The following is a 26,087-nucleotide window of genomic DNA, read 5'->3' as shown; positions in this document are numbered from 1 at the left end:
TTTTTTACAGGGTTCTGATAAAGAAAAGAAGAAAGCTTTGTCGACCCTCAAAGCTTGGGTAGGGGGTTTTGGCCGGAATTCGAAGGGCCGCTCCTACATTCTTACCCAGGATATGGCGGACCTAGTATTCTCAGGAGCCAAGAAAGGATCAGTGGTGGACCCGATAGCGGCCGCCCCTTTGCTGGCCGACCTTTAAGTCATGATCTCCCTACAGGAGGGGGATTTCCCAGAGGACGTTGCGGCAATGAACCTCGACGTCGAACCCATGGCTATTGACTCCATGGGTTACAGGTAAGGGTGTAAAGTAGGGGCAGCTTCTGTGGGTTCTCAGGGCCCTTTCCTGAATTCCCTTTCTCCATCACTTCTACTGATCCTTCTACTTCCACTTCTTTCCGGGGCTTCACTGAAGAGCAGCGGTCTGTCCGTCCTAAGGCTACTTCAGTGATCCCCAAGGCTAAGATGACCGAGGAGAAACTTAAAAAGTCTCTCCCCAAGAAATCAGTCATCCTGACAGACACTGTAACTCCGGCTCACCACCCCGGATCAGTTAGGTCAAGGGAGGCCTCTTCCTCTGCGTCGAGGTCCCCCAAACATAGATCACGTAAGGATCGGGCTCAAGTCCCTCTTTTTGATCCCGAATCCTTTTCGGCTAACATTCTGGAGCAGGTGGAGTGATCGTAGGGGACCTTGGTTGACAACAAGGTCGGCTCGGTGCTCTCCCAGCTCTCCAGTTCTGTTACGTCTTCCGGCCAGTCGATCCAATCGCTGGCGGAACGGCTGGCCGCTCAGGAGAATGCCATCGCCGGGATCCAAACCTCGATCGCGGCAGGTTCCCCTCTATCTGTGCCACCTTCTCTTCCAATGCCAGATTCCAGCCAACTGCCGGAATTCAAGGCGGCCAACCCTTGGAGGATCGCTTCGTATGCCCCGTTTGTCAACGGAATGTTGACAATCGAAGGCATAGGAACTCGAAGGCGTGAGGACTTCGAGTTCCACCCCCCAGAGACCTTCAACCACCATTCATGGCTACGTCCGACTAACGGAAGCAGCGATGATGAGAGAGGACAAGGTTCCCAAGGAAACAGTGATCCTTCCGAGGGAACAGGCACAGCAGACTCTAATGAGAAGTCTGGAAGAATGGGGGTGTGAAAACACCCGCATCACAGCCTTTAGGGGTCCTTTCACCATTTTTACTCCGGTGGAAGGGACTCCGCTACCACTGACCCTTAAGGTAGTGGAAGCAACCTTTCAGGCCGCCCTGAAAGACGAGCCCCTGCCTCAACTACAAGAGACGGAACCCACCTCTCTCTTAGTCCCAGGCTCCGAGACGTACTTCGAGGGGGCAGTTCCTACTTTCTCAGTAGGAAAACTAAAGGCGGACTGTGCCACCTCTCTCTTTAGTGGAGAGACTCCCCAGGTTGTCGGACTCTCTCATCCAGATGGAGTACGACGCCCGGACTAGGCTCGCGAGATCCCTTTCCTCCATGACTATGGCGGAGATGACGGCTCTTGTATACCAACAAGAGCCGTTATTTAAAGTTTTGGCTAAAGGTCTGCTGCACACCATGCAGTGTGACCTTTACGACTTCCTCATAGCCAGGAGAAATTGTAGGAAGCACGTTCTGGCGGAAGCTACTATCCGCCATGAACCGAATAATCTGATTGCTTCCTCAATTTGGGGAATGGACCTCTTTCCAGCACCAGTAGTAGCAGAAGTCCTTCATGAGGCTTCTAAGGTTAACCAGTGCCTCAAAGTCAGGTGGGGACGGGTAGCAAAGCGGAGGCAGGAATCTTCTGGTCCTAACCCAAGGAACAAGAAGAAACCAAGGAAGTTCTCTCCCTTCCAGCCTTCTCAACAAACGTTGGTTCAGGCAGTCCCAGCATCACAAGGGCAACCATCGTCGAAGGGTCAACAACAATACCTTGTTCTGACCCCTCAGTCCCAGCAATCTCAACCCTCTACTTCCTTTGCTGTCGCGCCAGCCTACAATTCCAACTATGAAAGCCAGAACTTTCAGGCTTTCAATAGGTTTGCGAGAGGCAGCAGAGCAAGAGGTGCCTCTCGATTCAGAGGATCTGGCAGGGCTGCTAACAGAGGAAGAGGTTTCCGAGGAGCAAGAGGTGGCCACCCCTCGGCAAACCAGCAGTGAGAGTCCCAAGGTAGGAGGGAGGCTGTACCTCTTCCGCCAGCGGTGGGGGTTCAGCCCTGGGCTCAAAGTATAGTAACAAAGGGACTAGGTTGGAGTTGGCTAGAGGGCCCTCCTCCAAAACCCAACAGATTCTATCAAGCACCAACAACGGAATTGGTAGAGTATACCGAAGACCTCCTTCTCAAAGGAGTAGTCTCAAGAGTCAACAATTTAAAATTTCAAAGAAAGACTCGGTAAACTGAAGAATCATCTTAGACTTGTCCCATCTGAACTTATTCATTCATTGCGACAAGTTCAGGATGCTGACCGTTTCGCAGGTACGGACCTTACTTCCCCGTGGGGCCGTCACAACCTCTATAGATCTTACAGATGCCTACTATCATGTTCCCATAGCCAGACACTTCCGTCCATTCCTAGGCTTCAAACTAGGCAACAGATCCTACTCCTTCAAGGTAATGCCATTCGGGCTCAACATAGCCCCCAGGATCTTCACCAAAATTGGCGGAAGCAGTAGTGCAAGAGCTAAGGAAACAAGGAATAATGTTAGTGGCTTATCTGGACGATTGGCTTATTTGGGCAAAGAACCCCAAAGAATGCAAAGAAGCAACGGTCAGAGTGATCAAATTCCTGGAACATTTAGGTTTTCAAATAAACAAACCCAAGTCCAGACTAACACCGGAATCTCGATTCCAGTGGTTAGGCCTTCAGTGGGACTTACAATCGCACACTCTATCAATTCCGTCGTTGAAAAGGAAAGAAATTGCAAGAGCTACAAAACAATTTCTCAAACGACAACAAACATCCAGGAGGTGCCAGGAGAGGATCCTGGGCTCACTCCAGTTTGCATCAGTCACAGACTTTCTGTTCAGAGCCAAACTCAAAGATATAAACAGAGTATGGCGCTCAAGAGCGAATTGCAGATCACGGGACAAACTAGCCTCTATCCCAGCGATCTTACGGAAACGTCTCCGTCCCTGGACGGAGACAAAGAACCTTTCAAAAGCAATTCCTCTACAGTTTCCCCCTCCATCATTAGTGATCCACACAGACGCCTCACTAACAGGGTGGGGAGGATACTCCCAGTACGAAAAAGTTCAAGGAACTTGGTCGTTAACATTCCCCCAGCTACATATCAATGTACTGGAGGCCATGGCAGTATTCCTCACACTGAAACGGCTCCGTCCGCCCAAGAACTCACATTTCAAATTAGTTCTGGACAGTGCAGTTAGTAGTACACTGCATCAACAGGGGCGGAATCCAAGTCAAGCCACTTGAAACATGTCATGATAGCCATCTTTTCTCTGGCAAGCAAAAACAAATGGCACCTGTCAGCCACTCACCTGGCAGGAGTCAAGAACGTAGTAGCAGACGCTCTATCGCGCTCCGCTCCGTTGGAATCGGAGTGGACACTGGACAGGAGTTCATTCAATTGGATCAGTCTACAAGTCCCCGGACTCCAAGTAGACCTCTTCGCCACGGAGTCAAACCACAAACTCCCTTGTTACGTGGCACCCAACCTCGATCCTCTAGCATACGCTACGGATGCAATGATCCTCGATTGGAACGAATGGAAGAATATTTACCTCTTCCCTCCGGTGAACCTTCTCATGAAAGTTTTAGACAAACTAAGGACATTCAAAGGCCAAGTTAGCTCTAGTAGCTCCCAACTGGCCCAAGAGCAATTGGTTCCCTCTACTCCTAGAGTTGAGACTCCGACCCCTACGGATTCCAACCCCAAACTAACCCAGTTAGTGCAAACTCAGACTGTGTCCGCTTCCTCAAGAATTCAGAAAACCCTAACTTTATGGATTTTCTGAAATTTGCAGCCATGAGGAATGCAGAAATTGATTCCCCAGAATATCTCATTCTTGGAATCAGATAAAAGAGAATCTACTCTCCGGCAATATGATTCATCTGTCAAGAAAACTAGCAGAGTTCCTTAAGTTGTCAAATTCTCAAGTCATGACAACGAACCTAGCATAACTTTCTCAGATCATTGTTTGAGAAAGGCTTAGCAGCAAGCACTATCACTACGACCAAATCAGCTCTTAAAAAGATCTTCCAATTTGGTTTTAGCATAGACCTTACGGATTCGTACTTTACGTCCATACCAAAAGCTTGTGCTAGATTAAGACCATCAACGAGACCTAAATCAGTCTCTTGGTTCTTAAATGATGTCCTCAAACTGGCCTCGGACATTAACAATGACTCTTGCAATTATATATCCCTCCTGAGGGAAAACCCTATTCTTATTAAGTTTAGCCTCCGGAGCTAGAATATCAGAACTGTCAGCTTTATCAAGGGAACCAGGCCACATTGAGTTCCTCCCCTCAGGGGAAGTCCTCTTATCCCAGATCGGCATTTTCTAGCCAAAAATGAAGACCCACAGGACAGATGGTCCTCGTGGAAAACCCTATCCAGTTTATCACTACCTCAAGACATTTCCCTTTGTCCTGTCAACTCATTAAGAGCCTACCTAAGCAGAACACTCTGAAATCTTCAGGCCCATTGTTCATTAGGAAGGAAGGTGGTACATTATCCTAAAAGGGATCAGGTAACAAATTTTATACTTCATTAAACAGGCCAATCCAGAGTCCTTTCCTCGGGCCCACGATGTTAGGGCGGTGGCCACATCTATTAATTATTTCCAGCACATGAATTTTGACGATCTTAAGAAGTATACAGGCTGGAAATCTCCGACAGTTTCAAACGGTGGCACTACCTAAAACCCTTAGAAGCCCTCAAATTTGCCAGCAGTGGGCAGCTGGAAACACAGTTTCTCCTGATTCTTAATTTTTACTATAACTTCTTGTAGCCTTCCCTTCTACCTGCCCCTTTGCACCCTTACTTAGTTTAGTCGCCTCCATATATTGGGTTTACCTTGAGTTTGCTTTTGCTCATCATTCTAATTGGATTCAGTTCCATTCTTTTGTATATATCAACTTATATCCTGTCTTTGCCTAACCTGTATTGTTATTGTTTGTTGTTAGGCTAACTAATTTTAAGTTAAATAACCCGTGTTTTAGGGCTTATACTTCCCTTAGGGTAAGACTGTAATTTTAGTTGATTATTATACTATTAACCTTACAAGTGTTTAACTTTACCTTCTTAATTTATCTGTACTGTTCCTCAAGCTTGGTGTTTAGCATTCTCTGGTACTATTTCACAGGCCGACACAGGTCAAGCCCAGAAAAGGGATTTTGACTGAAGGAAAAATCTATTTCTGGGGCAAACGACCTGTGTCGCCCTGTGAAACCCCACCCTGTAGTTAGATTATCCTCACCCAGCTTACCCCAAGCTTGGAGGCTATCTTCAGGAATGACGTCTCAGGTGTCGGAGGCGCTCACGGTACTAGTAGACGAGCTGTAGCACGGCTCCTCCGTAGTTCGGGGTTTTGTCGAAGGAAGAAGCTAAATGGCAAGGGACCTCTGGTAGTGATTCCACTCGCTCCTTACTATACTGACACTTCTATAAGAAGTGAGCGAGCCATTTATCTTGGCATTATATTGTTTCTTTTTTCTCTAGGATGAATAGCAATATTTATTCCTCAGAAATAGTATCAAAGGAACCATTTCACAGGGCGACACAGGTCGTTGCCCAGAAATAGATTTTTCCTTGCGTCAAAATCCCTTATCCCTATATATATATATATATATATATATATATATATATATATATATATATATATATATATATATATATATATATATATATTTCTGGGCTCGGCCCGTGTCGCTCCGTGAAATAGGTTCCTTTAGCACCTATTTCTAAGGTAAAATATTGTTATAATACCAGAGAAACAGCTTAAATTGGAAATGCCAGATTATTCTGGCTCGCTCACCTTTATTAAAAGGTGTCGGTATGGTTTCTGGGGCGAGTGAAACCACTACCACAGGTCCTTTTCCATTTAGCCTCTCCCTACACATGTAGCTAGTGCCTCTGCCGCCATTCCTTTGATAGCACTGCTACGCAGCACACGCGTTTTATTTTGCTGTGTGGTGTTTCTCGCTTTTTTGGAACTTTATTTCACCATGGATCGTCAATCTGCTTCTGCATCCAAGTTAAGTACTGCTATTATAGTTGACACTATTTAGGGACTGCCCTTGGCATGTTTAACCGAATTATTTAGGCTTTTATGAGTCGACGACCCACACGGCGCCGGCCCCGAGCCACCATAGCAGCGTGCTCCTTTGTGTCTCCTCGTTTCGTGTCTCACGTGGTCTCCCATACCGAGTGAGCTCGAATTATTATAGCAGTATTGTTATGTCATTAATTATTATTTTATTATTGGTGATGCATTATTTACGATTTTGTCTCTACACGGGGGATTTTACCAAGCATGTGTTCCCGTTTCATAGCCTTTCAGAACCCTACCGATCCAGTTTTCATGCATGCATGTTCCTTTTGGTTAGGTTACCTTGTTAGGCTCTGTGAGTATTATGCTAGTCCTACTTTTAGTCCTAGCCTACCCTGGCCGCCTGTCCCGCGTTTATTCGTCACGACACTAGGCCAGCTGCTCGGAGTTCCCAGGTCTTGACCACCCTTCCCGGTTGGTCCTGCCTAGTCCCTCCAGGATGTTCCTCTTTCTCTTCACCTCATTTTATTTCCTCTTCCCCCATGTATACTGTAGATTTCATTTTATCTTATCTCATATCTGTGAGTCAGCTTCGGTTGGCCTATAGCCTTCCATTCACCTGGCCTTCTTCACCTTGTGGGTGTCCGCACCCAACCGTGAGAAGTCCAGGCGATCACGTAGTAGCCACCACGCTACCGCACCTCTCCCTCCCCCCCCACCATCTCCCACCCAGGTGGGGTGATATCTCGCTCACATCACTGACAGCTGATCCGAGTTCCCCCTCGGGGATGGAGGGAGGCCCCCACGGGGACCCACGGTGTGCGGGTGGCGTTACCCAGCCGTTCTCATCCCAGAGTAGGGGAGGAGCTCGGCTCTACCCAGCCTCGGCCAGCCACCAGGCTCGGGTGAGCTCGGCTCCCCTCGGCTCTCTGGGCCATACCCTTGCCCTCAGTCACTCCCTCCCGCCCGCTCTGGCGGAAACAGGATTCCGGCATAGCCGGACTCTTTGAGGGTGATGACTATTTGGAGTCTCCAGCCTCCGGCGGGCTTACATTATTTCATTTATCACCTTATATTCTTCAGTGTATTTGTCTTACTTTAACTTCGAAGCCAACGTGCTTCTCCGCGAGCTACCCCTCCCTTTTAGTTTAAGTGTTATGGCGGAGTTACCAAGCTTCGCCGCCTCACCCGATCTCTCCCATCTCAACGCCCGGTACCTGCTTGGACTACTCCTTCTCCGGTGTATGGCAATAGTAGCTACCCTGCTTCAGTAGTTTTCTGTTCTACGGTGTCACCGGAAACACGGTTAACTACTTGCTACTAGCTTTACTGGATTCTCCAGCATGGTGCATGGCAAGAGAAGGCCGAGACGGGGACAATTCTACAACACCGGAACACTCCGGTGTTATGGCATATCAACCACGGACATTGTTCGAACGGTTAACAATGGTACTCATGTATCATTCCATTTACAGGCTACCCATTGTATGGAGACCAGCTGCAACGCCGTCCTCCAGGATCCCTGTGGGCACGATGTCTGCCGAACCCACGCCACCTGCGCATTCCAACTAGAAGGTTCAGTAGTGTGGCATCACGAGAACTGTATCACCTGCTACGATCTCGTGGAACAAGTCTCCTCTGATGTAAGTGACTCTCCGGCGTGTACATAGAGATACAGGGTGGACCACTGTAATATATATGTCAAACATATGCCTCCTAAGTTAAGTTATAATAATAAGAGATAAGTTTAAGTTTAACACTAACCTTCTCTTACAGGGAGCCCAGTCTGTTCGGGATGCTGCTCTTTCCACCCTCAAGGTATGGGTGGGCGGCTTCGGGCGGAACGTAGCCAAGGCAAGGCCATACATCCTCTCCCAAGAGATGGCTACTTTGATCTTCCACGGGGTGAGGAGCACCGGCTACGTAAACCCCGAAGTGGCAGCTCCCCTCATAGCTTTTATTCAAGACGAAGTGTCCCAACACCCAGAGGAGACTTCGGCGCAGGAGGTCGCAGAGGAGGTCGCGGCACTCGATCTGGATGTCGAGCCCATGACTGTGGACGGCATGGGCAACGGTAAGAATGCTAGTGAGGCAAGCTTTGTAGGTGCTCAAGGCCTCCCGTTGAGCACGTCTAGACCTTCTTCCCCTTCCTCTTCTACTTTCTTCCAGGGATTCTCCGGGGGACTTCCATCAGCTAGATCGAAATCCCTCTCTGCGATCCCTAAAGTCAAGGGCAAGCGTGACTCTAAATCCCTGCCAAACCCCCTTCCTAGAAAATCAAGCACCAGCCAAGTCCTTAAAACTCCGACTCACCATCCCAGAGCGGACAAGCTTAAACATGGGTCTCTCTCCAAGGGGTCGAAGACCAAGTCTTCCAAGGAAAGAGCCCACTCTTCCTCTTCCGACCTTGTGGCATCTACCTCTAAAGGTGCAATACCGAAGGTATTCAAGGAGAGAGAGAGAGCAGAACCCCCTCCTTCGACCAGGAAGCATTCGCATCCAATATGATGCAACAAATGGGGAACATGGTTAGAAACTTGGTCAATACCAAGTTTCAAGAAATCCTAGGAAGGCTGGTCACACAGGAGACCATAGTCGCAGGTCTTCAGCAAGGCGTAGCGTCGGGGGTTCAACAAGCCGGCCAAGTAGCCCAACGCCAGGTTATGCCGGACTCCTCCACTCTCCCTCCCTTCCACCCAAGCAACCCATGGAGGGTAGCTAACTATGCACCTTTCGTAAATGGCATGCTTACGATTGAGGGCTGCGAAACTCGAAGGATTGAGGACTTCGAGTTCCACCCACCAGGGTTGCAAGCCCCTTTCATAGGCTATGTCCGTCTTACTAAATCTGCCTTGATCAGGGAGGACAAGGTCCCGAAAGAGATGGTCATCCTCTCTCGGGACCAGGCACAACAGGCTTCGATTCGTAACCTCGATGAATGGCAGTGTGTTAACACTAAGGTTACGGCCTTCAGGAGTCCCTTCACAATTTTCACTGTGGACGCAGAGACCCCAATCCCGTTCACATCTAAAATGGCAGAACTCACTCTGCAAGCTGCAATGAGAGATGAGCCTATGCCACAGCTCCGCGAGACGGAATCAACATCTCTGCTACTTCCCGGAACAGATGACCTCTGGGTAGGCCTCCCAGCCACCTTCTCAGTTGGTAAACTCAAACCTGACTGTGCCATCTCTCTGATGGGCTCATCCAGACAGAATTCGATGCTAGGACACGGCTTGCGAGGTCCCTTAACGTTCTAGTCATGACTGACGGAAGCAGCGGCTCTTGTCTATGCACAAGAGCCGTTGTTCAAGATCATTGCTAAGGCGCAATTGCTAAGTATGCAATGTGACTTATATGATTTTGTTGTGGCTAGGAGGAACTGCAGGAAGCATGTCCTAGCAGAATCCACGATCAGGCACGAACCCAACAAACTCCTTGCCTCTTCTATATGGGGAGCGGATCTCTTTCCAGCCTCAGCGGTAAACGAGGTGCAACATGAGGCTGCTAGGTTGAACCAAAGCCTAAGGGTTCGGTGGGGATTAGTCTCCAAAAGAATATATATATATATATATATATATATATATATATATATATATATATATATATATATATATATTTGTATAACATATATATATATATATATAGTATATATATGATATATATCATATATAATTATTATATATATAACATATATATATCATATAAATATATATACTATATATATATAATATATAATATATATATATATACTATATATATATATAACCTCTATATATATATATATATATATATATAATATATCTCTATATATATATATATATATATATCATATCTATCTCTATATATAGTATAGAATCTAGATATATATATATCATATATATATATATCTATCCTATATCTATATATATATATATATACTATATCTATATCTATATCTCTATATTATATATCTATATATATATAATATAGATAATATATATAATATATATATTATATATACATATATAAATATATATCTTATATATTCATATATAATAGATATATATATAGTATGAGAGAGATAGAGAAATATAGAGAGAGATGGAGATAGACACTCTCACAGACAGATGATGATAATTATGAATTAAGAGCTTTTGAAGCCTAATGTGTCAACCAGAGTCGCAACTCAAAATAAGACTGATATGAGAGACATGATAATTATATTGTAAATAATAATGTAGATTGTCAAATGTTAACCAAATTATTAGTGCTTGTTCCTCACCTTGGATGTGGCAATTTTCATGGCAACTGGAATTGGTTACAATACACATAAGGTGAAATAGTGAGAGGAGGATAAAAAAAATAGGAATATCGTGGCCTTTTGCATGAATGAAAGTCATGAATCAAAGTGTATCCAAGAGGGTGAGACACAAAATGGAAAATGATGTAAAAGCCTTTATTTGGTACCTGATTACTTCATCAGGATCAGGTTATCTTTGTGACCACTGATGTTGATTACTGATTATTGGGGAGAAAGAAGCTTTGATTTATGTGGAGGACTAAATACAGTGAAATAAGGAGAGAGAGAGAGAGAGAGAGAGAGAGAGAGAGAGAGAGAGAGAGAGAGAGAGAGAGAGAGAGACTATTATTTGACCTGAGATACCCTGAATGCTTAATTGCCCAACCAAGGAAGCACTTATGAAAATAACAGGACGCACCACTTAATATGTATAATCTAAGGTGGTACAGTTCACAAGCCCAGCTGGCAGTCTGTTCAAAATGGAGCTGTCCCATATGTAATAAATATCTCATAGTGGCCGATGTTGAACTATTTAGTTTAAAATTTCCTCCATTGATCCTAATGATCCTGTTTGATTATTAAAGAAAGTAAATAGATCTCTATGGTCTATGTGACTTTTAGCTTTCCTCTATCCACTCTTAATTTATCTGTCAAGTGCAGCTTCTTATGTTTGTCATGAATCTTTTATGTGGAGCCTTGTTGAATGACAGTTGGAAATCCAGATGGGATATATCTATTGCTCTTCTTTTTTCATACACCCTACACATGTCAGGGAAAAAGTCTAAATGGTTAGTGTTACTGAAGCATTGATTTTCACTACAGTCTCATTATGTCGTCTGTTAAGATAAGACTCAAAGACCCTCTGGGAAACTAAAGTTAAGCCGATGGGCCTGTGATTCCCTGGCTCATCTAAATCCTTCTTGAATATTGATGCAATACCTTGTAGATTCCATTACCACTACTTTTCTTTGCCTCAAGCTTGTAGATCGCTTCAGGAGCAAGAGCCTGTTCTGGTACAAGGCAAATTCAGTCTTGGATAACAGCAACATTGCTTTCAAGGATGCTTTATACATATCATGGAAGTAAGGAGCAATTTCTTTATATGCTTCTTTGATCATCTTTTGGTAGAATCCTTCCGGAGCTAAGAACTTGGTTTGGTTTAACTTCCTTTGTTTGTATTTTTACTTCTGTTAATTCTATTTTTCTTAATGGTTCATTTCCTTGGTATATTATTGTGACAAAAGAATGAATAGAAAGAGAAAAAGTGGGAATGTCAGTGAACAGCAAGAGGAAAAATTATCATCTTAATATGAAATGTATTAAGTCTATTGTAAATGTCTAAACAAGGTTGTCTCTCTGATATTGTCAAATCAACTCTATACTTAAAGATAATTGGTGATTGCTTTTGCGAATGACTTATTCACATAATGCTGCCTTTCTTGTCTTTTTTGTATTTTCATTCTCATAAATCTTCACTTTTAATTTTCCAATTCATGGTTCTCATCCAAGTAGATCTGCGTCTCCCTGCTCTTCTGATGCCCATTGTGGCCCAGCTGACATTATTGCATTCTGTTTTCCCCAGGGTAACGGCAAAGGACATGGCCAAGTTAACTTTATCTCCCTTTTCTTCATTCTTTCAACTATATATGGAAGTACACTTAATTCTCATATAGTATGATTTCCCACTTTATCCTGCCATCTGATTCTAGATGTTCTTTAAGTCTCAAATTCTCAAATTGAAAAAGCATTTTAGATGTACTAGTTTCGTTGTCATACCAAGGTTCATGTCTGTATTGGGTTACATATTGTGATACTACGCTTGGGATAAATCCCCTCCCCCCCCTCGTCACAGGTATTTTCAGTCTTTTTATTACCAAATCTTATTCAGCCTGACTATTTTCTGATTTACCTTTTCAAATCCTTCACTAAAGTCCAACTCGCTGGACCTTCCATATCATGGTGTCACACAGTGTATGAGGGATAGTTCTTTAGTAGCAGTGGCCAATAACATGGTGTAATTAAAACACCGTATAAAATAGTATAATATTTATTTACTACACGAGTAACATTGCATCCCAGGAGGTAACAGTAACTTCCAGTGATTGTATGCACGTCATAATAGTTGTAGTCAGGGATTGTACTCTCTTGAAGCACACTAAGTTGTTTATCTTTGACTGAAAGCACTGCTTTTGATCTATGTGGGATGACTGGAAAATTGAGACTTGCCTTGCCATACTCTTAGCTTGAATTAATTATCTTCCTCTTCCTGGTATGGTTTAGCTCCACCAACTAATGGACAGATACTTACATGATCATCTCCAACTCTCAAACGTTCTGGTATACATATGCACACACCCACAGAGGAAACATGTAATCTTTGTTAGCTCTTTTAAACAGAATAATTAAAACTTATAAAAATCATACTTCTAGGCCTACTAAACAATTATTTACGCCAACGTAAGTGTGTATTTATATTACATTAATGTGTTTCATTAAAGTTCCAGACCACTACAGTAAGTGAAAAATTTCCTTTGTTCTTAAAACTGCAACATAGGAATGGAACTAGGGGACTACACAAAGGGAAAAGTGATCCATCTCATAATGACTAGTTTTATATATATTTAAGAATTTTATCAAAGAAAAATTATTGAATCTTAAATCTTTCTTTAAAAACAAAAGTTAGCAAAGTTTACAGTTTTAAAATCCTTTATGAAAAATAAGATTATAAGATTATAAAGTCAAAATTCATTGATTTTGAAATTTCTATTTAAAACAAAAGTTATCAAAGTTTGCAGATTTTTTAAATCCTTCGATGAAAAACAATAAGATTATAAAGTCAAAATTTACATATTATTAATTTTCATTACATAAAATATGTTAATATTAATCTAGATTTGTAAAAACCTTTGTTAAAATAAATAAAATTAGGAAGTCAGTGTTAAAATAATAAAATTAGGAAGTCAGAATTTATATATTCTTATATTTTTGGCAACACCATAAAGAAATTCTTCAATATCCTTCTTGAGTCATACTCTCCAATGAATCTAATACAATGAGACCAGTATTTCCTCTAGTTGATTTGGCCTGTTGATAGAGGGCTGTACGCATTTTTGCTACTTCCACTGATCCTTCATCTCGCTCATGATTATTTTCTATACTTGAAATGACATCCGATATATCTAAATTTGTTGTTATTTTTCCGTTTCATCCAAACGCTGATCTTCTAGAACATTCCCATCTCTTCATAGTAGCACTGGTGGATTTTTAGTGTACATATAACCTTTATAGCACAGTTTCTCTCCACCTTTATTATTACGGATGACTTCCATGATGGGCAAACAAATAAAGAAAAATTTATTTACTCTCAACCCAAAGCTACATTTTAAGAGAAAGATCTTCTTGTAATCATTGTAAATAACTACCAAAAGAGAATTATCAATACAAATATTTATAGATAGTTTGCTACTTAGCAGTTACTAATAAAATAACATTGTTTCCTTGTAACCACTGTAAATAACTATCTAATAACGATAGGTAAATTGTTAGTGGGGGTTATGTCGTGTGGGGGTTTTGTCGTGTGGAGGTTTTGTCGTGTGGGGGTTTTGTCAGTGGGGGTTTTGTCAGGCATTCCACTAACCCACCCCCTCACATGTACCTAAAGTCACACACACACACATATATACACTTTTTTTTCACAAATTTTCCCTTTGTATTATCATTAAACAGCTGTATGAAACCATAAGAATTTCCAATCCCCAATTGGAAATCCTCACAGTCAGTATCTCTGAACATCAGCCTTTGGCACTGTTACGTGCATTACAGCCTCTCTTGTATTTATGAACATCAACACCCTTAGCATCACGAAGAGGATAATTTCTTGGTGTTGCTGGTGAGGAATATATAGACATCTGGGAGTGGGCAGTGTGACATAAGGCAGTCCCTGGGTTACGACAGGTTCGGCTTACTATGTTAAGGTGCTTCTCGATTATATTCTTCAAACATTATTTCCAGGGTTACGACGCCTACAACGCTGATCTGGCAGATGAAATATGACACCAAAAATGCAAAATAATCAATATTTGAAGGTTTTTTTGATGAAAAATGCAATAAGAATGCAATTTACATAGTTTTCAATGCACCTAAAGCATTAAAAGTAAGGTTTTCTTAGGATTTTTTATGATGTTCTGGTTTACGACGATATTCGGCCCCCCGTCATAACCTGGGGACTACCTGTAATTGTATCTCAGCATTAAGTTATTGTTGAAATTTTTTATAACAGTTGTCACGCAGTAAATATTTATACCTAGATGGGGGGATAAGAGCTGTTCATGGGTATTGCAGGCATTTCTTTGGAATTTGTTGCTATATTCATGAATACAATCTAACATTTTAATTATTGTGTGGGATGAAACGTTTGTGGTGGTAGCTGCTAGTCTTGAAGATGCTCTCCTTTCTCATATCTTTATAAAAAGAAAAATTACCAGAATCTTCATAATACACCTCCAAAAGTTGACATAGGATGGGAAAGGAGGCCAAGATTCAAAACCAGTTGTTCACAGCAGATTCAAAGATTAGATAATGTTCTTAACTTTGAAACTTAAAACTATGAATTCAGTTAAGCTAGAAAACTAGCTGATACCTGTAGGTCTATTATGTAACACATCTTAGACATCTTGGTAAAGCCAAATGAATCATGAAGTGACAATAGAAAAACTAAATTTTTGTCCAAACAAAAAATCAGTAAAATAAACAATAGGTAGTAGGCAGTCCCCGGGTTACAACGGGTTCGGCTTATGACGTTCCGAGGTTAAGGTGCTTTTCAATTATATTCATCAGAAATTATTTCCGGGATTACGATGCATGTTCCAGGGTTATGGTGCCTACAACACTGATCTGGCAGAAGAAATATGACACCAAAAATGCAAAATGATAAATATTTGAAGGTTTTTTTGAATAAAAATGCAATAAGAATGCAGTTTACATAGTTTTCAATGCACCCAAAGCATTAAAAGTAAGGTTTTTCTAGGATTTTTTATTTTTTATGATGTTCTGGCTTACGACGATTTTTGGCTTATGACGCATCTCAAGAACGGGGACTACCTGTAATTGTACTCAGCATTAAGTTATTGTTGAAATTTTTTATAACAGTTGTCACGCAGTAAAAATATTTATACCTAGGTGGTGGGCTAATAAGAGCTGTTCATGGGGTTATTGCAGGCATTTCTTTGGAATTTGTTGCTATATTCATGAATACAATCTAACATTTTAGTTGTTCACAGCAGATTCAAAGATTAGATAATGTTCTTAACTTTGACAACTTAAACTATGAATTCAGTTTAAGCTAGAAAACTAGCTGATACCTGTAGGTCTATCATGTCACACATCTTAGACATCTTGGTAAAGCCAAATGAATCATGAAGTGACAATAAAAAAACTCAATTTTTGTCCAAACAAAAAATCAGTAAAATAAACAATACGTAGTAGGCAGTCCCCTGGCGGGTTACAACGGGTTCGGCTTACGACGTTCCGATGTTAAGGCGCGTTTTCAAGTTATATTCATCAGAAATTATTTCGGGGTTTACGATGCATGTTCCAGGGTTACGGTCGGCCACAACACTGATCTGGCAGAAGAAATATGACACCAAAAATGCAAAATAATCAATATTTGAAGGTTTTTTGATGAAAAATGCAATAAGAATGCAGTTTACATAGTTTTGAATGCACTCAAGCATTAAAAGTAAGATTTTTTTAGGATTTTTGACAATGTTCCGGCTTACGACAATTTTCGGCTTACAACGTGTCTCAAGAACGGAACCCCCGTCGTAACCCGGGGACTGCCTGTAATTATGTACTATTTATGAAAATGCTTCTTAATTTAGTAGGTAGAAATAGAGAATGGGACTTGAGGAACATCGTTCTGAGCCCTAATTGGGTAGTTCAGCACCACGGGAAAGGAATATTTGGTATAAGAGAGAGATGCAAGGCAGCAACTGACAGGAGAAATACATGGATAGACTTGCATGAGAATAGGGAAAATTTCAGTGGATCCCTTAAGGATTACCAGCCTGCTTGCAATGCATGAGCTATAATGATAATTATTTCCTGGCTTTTCTTTACAATTATGAAGTAAGAAACGAAACAACCGCAGTTTATATACACAATAAAATCTGTGAATGAAAAATAGGTATATAGCTTCTCATATTGAATTTGCTCTGCAATGTGACTAATCCACTAAACTAAAATTCTAATGTAATTCAGATTCTTAGTGTACTTGATCATGATTCCAGAGAACTACAGAAAGCAAAGTCCCTATTTCTGCCCTTAACTGGAACTCTACTGGAAGTGATGGAATGAAAATTGAATTAATAATGAATAAAGCAATTTTTGTTTTCTAAATAATACTTTTGCAAGGACATTTTACTTCAAAACTGCAGTATTATGATAGAAAATTTGAAACGTTTGAACCTGGAAATTTGTATAAGCTGTATGCGAGAATAATTCCAAGTTTTCAGCTCCTGACAGATCAGGCTAAAAATACTATTTTCCTTACAGATTTTAATATAAACTTTGCTAACAGCTGCTTCCCGTTTTCTTCATAAGTGATTTAAACATACAGCTTATTGGTGGACTGAAGCATTGGAAAATTAGTTAACAGTCAGTAGGAGGGCACAAACACAGGCGTAATGATGACTGATCTTAAAATTCTGCAGTCTTGTTTGATATTTCCTGCAACATTTCTGTATTATTAGTAAGGGACACTGAATTTATAAACATGGCTGTATGCTGTGTTTGTGTTTCAAAACGGAAAATTACAAGAGTTAGTTTGTATACAAAGAAATGTGTTTTGCACACATCCAGTCATTCTCCAAAACAAAAGGTTTGACAATATTTTCGAAAACTAATGGAACATAAATCAGCTGCTTAAGACATGATATATTGGTAACAAAAGTAGTTTAGGTCGGCGTCTGCACAAAATCTTATAAGACTGGGCAAGCAGCACTTAGATTAGAAACGGTGGAAAATATCTGTAAGGATATGAAATTTGGTATATAGGTGCAAAAGTGGCTAAAAAGTATTTGTCCAAGTTCTCATTTGTGCAATTGCTTCATGATCCTATGGCCTTTCCATGGGTAGTATCTTGATACATTCAAATCTTTTTCTTTTTCCACTTAACATTCATCTCATTATATGCCCAAACATACTCAAATCTATTTTCCAGTTTCTTCACTGCACACTGGCCACAAATTCAACATTTGGTAGTCACAACATCACAGAATATTCTTCCTTTTGCTTTGTAATTGTACACATCACTGCTGGGTATGGAAATTGAAGCCCTTACATTTACTACTGATTTTTGCATGCTTACTCATGTGAGACTTTGATTTACCAGTAGTTCAACAGTCTTTTTCTACTTTGTCCTGTCTGTCATTATTTTTCTTACTATCTAGCAGTTCTAAGCCTCAAAATTTAGTAGGACACCAAGATAACATGGGTATCTTCTTTCGACCAACATCTCTTCCTTAATTTTGTTATTGGAATGATGATGTCAGGCAATAAAACCCTGGACTTGAACACATAAGAGAATATCTGAGAGAGAAGAGTCGTAGGTAAGGGTACAAAAAGGATTTTGACGTAAGGAAAAATCTATTTCTGGGCGATTGGCTCGTGTCGCCAGCGAAATATCCTTTAATCTATTATTTCTAGGGTAAATGTACTAACACATACCAGAGAATAAATAAAATAAAGAAAAAGGTCAGTATAACTGACTCGCTCACCCTCCAAGAGGGTGTCGGTATGAACACTAGGCGAGTGAGACCACTACCACGAGCCAAAATTACCAATAGAAATCTCCCACAACAAAAACCCTCCATGAGGAGAGCCGACCCACAGAGTGAGCAGCTCGTACTACTACTACTCCATCCCATGCTGCCGACTGCTGCGCCTCTGGTGGCCATCCTGAAGTTAGAGCAGACAATCTTGGGCGAAGGGATGGGTATAGGGTGGGATTTCGCTGGCGACACGACCAATCGCCCAGAAATAGATTTTTCCTTACGTCAAATCCCTTTTCTGGGCTCAGCTCGTGTCGCTGCGCGAAATCGTACCAGAGAAATAGCACAAGATTGTAAACAAAAGTAATAAAATAAATCAGAATAGGTCTCAAATAAAAAATAAAAAAGTAAATATAAAAAGGAATATAATTGGCTAAAAAGATACAAATACACAGTGATACAAAATAGAAATATGCTTAAAATTACCCTTAATTCTAAACATGTTTCTTATCAATAGGTAATTTACATATGTACAGAGGTAAATTGGCTTACATGTAACAAAATGGTATCTGTGTAAAGGCATGTATCAAAATATAATAGCAATTAAAATAATCAAGTGAACAAATTAAACAACAAGGATAATATATAAGGAATGCATATGACTTAATATACAAAACCCGTAACCATTATAAATGAGATGTATCCCCTAGCATAAAAATAAGGGGGTAACATCCATGAGATCAAAATCCATAATCATCTGTGAGTGTCCCTAGCAAAAAATAAGGGCACACACTACATCATCATAAAGCAGCTAAGACACCAGGTGAATGTAAATGAACACGGTAGGAATAGACGAACTGTTGGGTGAAGCAGGTAGAAAAGGAGGACTGAATCTTCTACTACAAATTAACTAGAATCAGGGGAAACTATGTTTCCCGCTGCTACTGCTGAAAATTTCAGAGCTTCCAAGGACTTAAGGTAATGGCGTTTGAACACTGTCGGCGATTTCCATCCGGTATACTTTTTCAACTCATCGAAGTTCATGTGTTGGAAATAATTAATTGAGGTGGCTACTGCCCTGACATCATGTGCTTTCGGGAAAGAGTCAGGATTGGCTTGCTTAATAAAGTACAGGATTTGTTGCCTGATGCCTTTAATGGATAAAGTTCCACCTTTTTCCCTCTTGAGAGGGGACCCGATGAGGATGAGGAGGTCCTGGACAGAAAGGCTCGTAAGGTTGTAACTGGGCAAAGAGATACATCTTGTGGAAGGGGTAGTACCTTCCAAGGTTCCCACCTCATCAAAGGATCTTCGTTCTTTGCTAAAAAGCTACGTTCCGGAGAAAGTAGTACTTCCCCTGTGGGAAGGAATTGAATATGATCCGGATCTCTGGATAAAGCCGACAGTTCTGAAATTCTTGCTCCTGAAGCTAAGCTTAATAAAAACAGGGTTTTCCTTAAGAGAATATAACGAGCATGTGTCATTATCGGTTTCTGAAGCCAGTTTTAGAACATCGTTTAAGAACCATGAAACTGACGTAGGCCTTACAGAAGGTCTAGTCTAGCACATGCCTTAGGAATAGACGAGAAGTAGGAATCCGTCAAGTCTATGTTGAACCCAAATTGAAATATCTTTTTCAAGGCTGACTTGTTTGTCGTAATCGTGCTAGCTGCTAAACCTTTTTCAAATAAGGATCTGAAAAAGGATATAGCTGAATTAACTGTCATGATTCTAATATCAGATTCTCTCAGGAAGATTGCTAACTTTTTGACAGCAGCATCATACTGTCTCAAAGTTGAATCCCTTTTATCGGATTCCAAGAAGAGAATATTCTGAGGGTCAATATTCGCATCTCTTTTGCCGCAAACTTCATGAAATCCATAAAGTTAGGGTTTTGAGAATCCCTGAGGAAGCGAACACAGTCTTCGTTTGTACTGACTGGGAGAGCCTGGGATTGGGGATCCGAAGAGGACGAAGGCCCAGCTCCAGAATTAGGGGATACCAATTGCTCTTCGGCCAGTCTGGGGCTACTAGAGCCACTTGACCCTTGAACGTCCTGAGTTTGTTTAAAACTTTCATAAGAAGATTCACTGGGGGAAAGACATAAATCTTCTTCCAGTTGTTCCAGTCTAGAGCCAGGGCGTCCGTGGCATAGGCCAGAGGGTCCAGGTTGGGGGCTACATAAACAGGGGAGTTTGTGATTCGCTTGAGATGCGAAGAGATCCACCTGTAGCCCTGGGACTCTTTGAAGGATCCATTGGAACGAACTGTTGTCCAGTGACCATTCCGACTCTAGGGGTACTGATCGGGATAACGCGTCTTGCTATGACGTTTCTCACTCCAGCTATGTGAGTGGAGGAGAGATGCCAACTGAACTTGTCTGCCAGGGAGAAGATGGCTACCATCACATGATTTAGATGACGTGACGTTGGAGCCTCCTCTGTTTATACAATGTACTAACCACTGCGCTGTCCAGAACTAGCTTTCTGTGGGAGTACTTTGGTGGGCGCAACCTTTTTAGAGTCAAGAACACTGCCATTGCCTCCAGTACGTTTTATATGGAACTGACTGAACTGAGGTGACCAAGTTCCTTGAACCTTTTGGACCTGGGAATACCCTCCCCAACCGCTTAAGGACGCGTCTGTGTGGATGGTAATCCCTGGTGGAGGGAACTGAAGGGGTACTGACACTGACAAATTCTTGACTTTCGCCCACGGCCGAAGTCGATTCTTTAGAATCAGAGGGACTGAGGATAGTTTGTCCCTGGACCTGACATTTGCTCGTGAGCGCCAGATTCTGGTTAGGTCTTTCAGTTTGGCTTTCATTAAGACGTTCGTCACTGATGCAAACTGGGGAGAACCCAGGATCCTCTCCTGAGCTCTCCTTGACGCCAGCTTGTGACTTAGAAATTGCTTGACTGACTTCGCTATTTCTTTCCTTTTGGTTGATGGAATCGACAGAGTATGGGAGGATAGATTCCATTGAATGCCCAGCCACTGAAAGTACTGACTCTGGAGTGAGTCTTGACTTGGTCCTGTTTATCTTGAAGCCTAGATATTCCAGGAACTGAATCACTTTCAGTGTAGCTCTGTTGCATTCCTCGACTGTTGAAGCCCAGATCAACCAATCGTCGAGATACGCTACTACCATAATCCCTTGTGATCTGAGTTGTTTGCACTACCACTTTCCGCTAGTTTCGTGAACACCCTGGGTGCCACGTTGAGTCCGAAGGGAACTACCTTGAAGGAGAATGCCTGGTCTCCTATCTTGAAACCCAGATATGGACGGAAGTGTCTTGCAATAGGGATATGATAGTAGGCGTCTGTAAGATCGATAGAGGTGGTGACGGCCCCACGGGGAAGTAAGGTCCGCACCTGTGAGATCGTGAGCATCTTGAACTTGTCGCAGCGGATGGCTAAGTTTAAGCGGGACAAGTCTAAGATTACCCTTCTTTTTTGTGAGCCTTTCTTTGGCACGCTGAACAAGCGACCTTGAAATTTTAATCTCTTGACTCTCGCTATAGCTCCTTTCTGAAGGAGGTCCTCTGCGTACTCTGTCAATTCCTTGGAAGAAGTTGACGGAAAGGTTCTGGATGGAGGTGGGTTCGTCAACCAGCTCCAACCCACGGCCTTTTGACACTATGCTCTGAGCCCATACGCTGAAGTTCCACCGGTGGCGAAAGTGAAACAGCCTCCCTCCTACCTGAAGTTCTTCATTGGTTCTGGTAACCGCCTCGGCCTCCTCTGAAGTGCTTTCCCCTGTTAAAGGGGCCTCCCGATCCTCTCCCGCGAAAGGAACGCTTACCTCTGCCTCCTTACCCGAGCGGTCATACTTCTGTGAAGCTTGACTCTCGAAGGCTTGATTGTAAGCTGGAGAGATGGCGTAAGAGGTGGAGGGCTGAGGCTGAGGGGATATCACATAAATTGGCTGTGATTGAGCCTTAGAGGTGGAAGGTTGGGCTGTTTGCACTAAGGGCACCGCTGGAAACTTGCTGAGGAAAGCGTGGCTGCTTTTTCAGGTAAGGATGGAAACGCCTAGGTTTCCTCTGTCCCTTACCTTTAGGTGTTAGGTCTTGTCTCCTCTTAGCCGTAAGGCTCTGGTTCAGCCTCGTAGCCTCTGACTGGACTTCCTTCACCATAGCTTCTGGGAAGAGATCTGCTCCCCAGATGTTAGACGAGAGTAACCTATTCGGCTCATGTCGAATGGTTGCCTCTTGTAGGACATGCTTCCTACAATTCGTTCTAGCAGTGGCAAACTCAAACATATCCGACTGTACCGTTTGAGTCAGGGCTTTGGTCATGAGCTTAAACAGCGGTTCTGAGCCATAAGCTATGGTGCTACCTCGGACATAGCCATAGAGTTAATTGATCTGGCTAAACGCGATTTCGCGTCAAATTCAGCCTGAATAAGGCTATCTGGGCCGGGAGCCTGGGTAGCTTTTCACCAAACTGCTCCATAGCACAGTCCGGTTTTGAGTTTGCCAGCTGAGAAGGTGTTTGGCAAGTTCTCCCACAATTCTCCGGCTGAGGGGAGCAATGGAGATGTGGGATCTGCTTCCTTCAATTGAGGCATGGGTTCCCCCTTCTGGGCCGCTGGGATGGTAGACCTCGCGAAAAAATCTTTGTTAGGAACGGGAGCGGGGTACTTCTCATCCATTGTGAAAATGGTAAAGGGACTCTTGAAAGGTTGTATCCTGGTATTAGAACAATCCATGTCCTCTAAACATCTGAGCCATTCTCTCTGAGCCTGGTCTCGTGAATAGAGGACTGTCTCCTTTGGTACCCTATCATCCCGAACCATGGCTGAAGCTGTAAGCCTTGCGTAGCCTATGAACGGAGGCTGGAGGTCTTCCGGGAAGAACTCGAAGTCCTCTATCCTTCGAGTTCCGAATTCCGGTATGGAAATGAGACCGTCTTGGAAGGGGGCGTATGACGCTACTCTCCATGGATTGTTCATCGAGAACGGAGGTAGCGAGTCATACGGAGGAAGCTGAGTTCCACTCGTATTGGAAAGTGAAGGAGAGGTTAGAGGGGCTTCTCTCAGTCCGGCTATAATGGAGTCTTGGGAAGTAATCCTATCCGACAGACGAGAGATCATTTGTTCCATGTACTCTTTAGGGACCCAACCAGGTCGCCCACCTGTTGCAACAGGCCAGCATTGGAGTCCAAGGCCGGAGCTGCTGCGGAGGTGGAGGGGTGGCTCTGAATCGGAACCAAGGGTAGCGGAACTGGTGACTCTGCCGGGGTGCGAGATCTCTCTCTGGAGGATTTACTCCTCGAGGACTTAGAGCCGGAGCTAGAAGCTTTAGACCTGTCTGCTCCGGGTATTCCCAGCCGGAGACTTACGTGAGGAGGATGACGCCGAAGTCGAACTTCTTAGACGACGACGACGTCTTAGTCAAGGATTTCACTGCTTGACCCTTGACCTTAGGTCTAACCGAAGCTTCAGGAGGAGTATATAATTCATCACCTGTAAAGCCTTGGAAGGATGGAGAGTTTTGCAGGAGTAGAAGAAACAGTCACACCCAAGGGTGACCCTTGGGTGTCCACCCTACCTACCTCGACCAACAGGTCGTCTACACACCTACCATAGGTTCCACATTAATATCTAAAGTCGCGACGTCCCCCCCCCCGTGGAGATATCCTGGTCTCGGTCAGTTAATGAGGCAGCCAGCTGTTGTTGGATGAAGGCGATAGTAGGGGCCGCCTCTACTGGGTCGACGTATCCTGTCGCCTTGCCTCCGGGGAAGATTAACAGCGCCAACCGCTTCTCCAAGATGTAGGGCATACCCTTGGCGGCGTTCTTCCCAAAACCGCCGACCCAGGCCCGCAGGGTTGCCAGAGCGGTATCTTTCACTGCCGGCGCCTGGAAGAGAGGGCGAAGATTAGATTTAAGAATCACTTAAACTAAACTTAAAATATAACTTAAACTTAGATGCCTTAAGTTAAAGTGGATGATGAAAACTTAAGCACTAAAACAGAAGCGGAGCAGCTACCGGAGATGGAATACTCACCCCTTCTAAAAGCTGGCTCACCAGATCGTAACATATGGTACACGTCTCATGGTACCAGACCTGGATGTCCCCGTGCAGAGTCGCGCATGGAGCATGGGACCGGCAAACTTCGTGTCCACATGGGTCCTGAAGTGTGGCGGCGCATCCCGGATGCTCACAGTTGGTGGCCTGTAAGTGGGAAGACACATGAGTATCTTAAAGAATAACACTTACAGGCTAAAGGACGAAGAACTCCGTTGCATGCCGGAGCTCGGAAAAAATTTTGGGCATAACCCCCCCCCTGCATCGCCTGAATAGGCTATAATCCCGGAGATATCCGGTAAGACATGTAAGGGAGGGGGGGGGAAGGTTTAAGGTACTTAAGATAAACTTATAGTTAATCTAATAACACTTAAACCTAAAACTCAAACGAACCGGAACAAGTCCAGTGCGTAGCGGAGTGTAGTAACTCAGCAATACGGTAAGGTTAGCAGGGACCCACTGTATGTTCCGGTCCACTCTACTGGGTGGACTAACATCTTCCCGCTGGATGCTAGGACTCCGATCAGGAAAGGAGTCCTAGTAAGGTCGGGAAGAGCGAGGAGACATACAGGCTCGAGCGAACCGGAGCGACAAGGAAGCAACGGATGGGGGGAAAGGCCAGTACCCCCCACCACATTACCACCGGGCCGGACCGATGAGCCGGAGAGGTCGCGTCCAGTCTGGGTCTGTCCCGTCTCCCTGGCCCCTCCGCCTGAGGGGGAGAGAGGGAAGCATGCTCGGGTATGTGGAGCGAGCGTGGGCAGACCGACCCACCCTCCCCCGACTCAATGGAAGAGCGGGAGGAGGGGGGAAGGGGACTGGGCAGGCGTCTGGCTGTCTCGTGATCGCGTAGTGACCACGAGACGGTAAGACTAAAATAAGATAACTAAGCCTAGGACCAACCAACTGATCAGAGAGATGCTATCGGGAAGCCAATGAACTGAAAAGCGGTAGCATGGAGACCCACTGGGCCAAAAACCGAACTGATCAGAGAGATTGCTATAGGGAAGCAACCCGAACTGATGAGCGGTAGCATAGGCTCGATGAGCCAGGACCTAGGCTAAGCCAGACGCCTAACTAACCTAACCATAACAAAATACATGGTATAATTAAATAAAATAAAAGAAAGAAAACAATATAGTAGGAGAAAAAATCCAGGAGTGTACGACTAACCCGAAGGAAAGTCTACCACTCAAAGCTAGTCAGAGGGCCGATACTAAGAGCCGGGACTAGGGTCTGGAAAGAAGAAGCCTACATAAGGTAAAAGACATGCATGCATGACACACCTGAGTAGGACAGTACCCTAAAGTAAAACCGGATAATTAATATAGAGCGTACATAGATAAGGGGATGTTCTAGGTATGGGAGACCGAGAACGAACCCACCACGCGGCAGAACCATGCTGCCATGCTTCCGACCCCGAGTTCGTATTTATACCTAAAAAACGGCAAATACTGACTGAGGGCCGGAAAGAACCAACTAACCATAAATACTGAGTACTTAACTTAGCTGCTGCAATAGCTGCACGCTCCATTATAGATAAATCCAACGAAAGGGCACAAAAACACAGAGAGAAAAATAGCACAAGTGACTCGTGTGCGCTAACTTAAAAGGATGACCACCAGAGGCGCAGCAGTCGGCAGCATGGGATGGAGTAGTAGTAGTACGAGCTGCTCACTCTGTGGGTCGGCTCCTCCTCATGGAGGGTTTTTGTTGTGGGAGATTTCTATTGGTATTTGGCTCGTGGTAGTGGTCTCACTCGCCTAGTGTTCATACC

General features: G+C 43.4%; 1 protein-coding gene across 1 annotated transcript in view; it reads left to right on the top strand.

Annotated features, from left to right (window-relative positions):
* Window positions 1–26,087, top strand: part of LOC135219964 (prolyl 3-hydroxylase 1-like) — a 173,252-nt gene that overhangs the window by 132,589 nt on the left and 14,576 nt on the right. The gene's annotated exons all lie outside the window — the stretch shown is intronic.

This window comes from Macrobrachium nipponense, chromosome 1 (assembly GCF_015104395.2).
Source record: "Macrobrachium nipponense isolate FS-2020 chromosome 1, ASM1510439v2, whole genome shotgun sequence".
Classification (NCBI taxonomy): domain Eukaryota; kingdom Metazoa; phylum Arthropoda; class Malacostraca; order Decapoda; family Palaemonidae; genus Macrobrachium; species Macrobrachium nipponense.
Note: the sequence above shows the minus strand (reverse complement) of the source record. Positions and strands in the feature narration are given on the sequence as shown.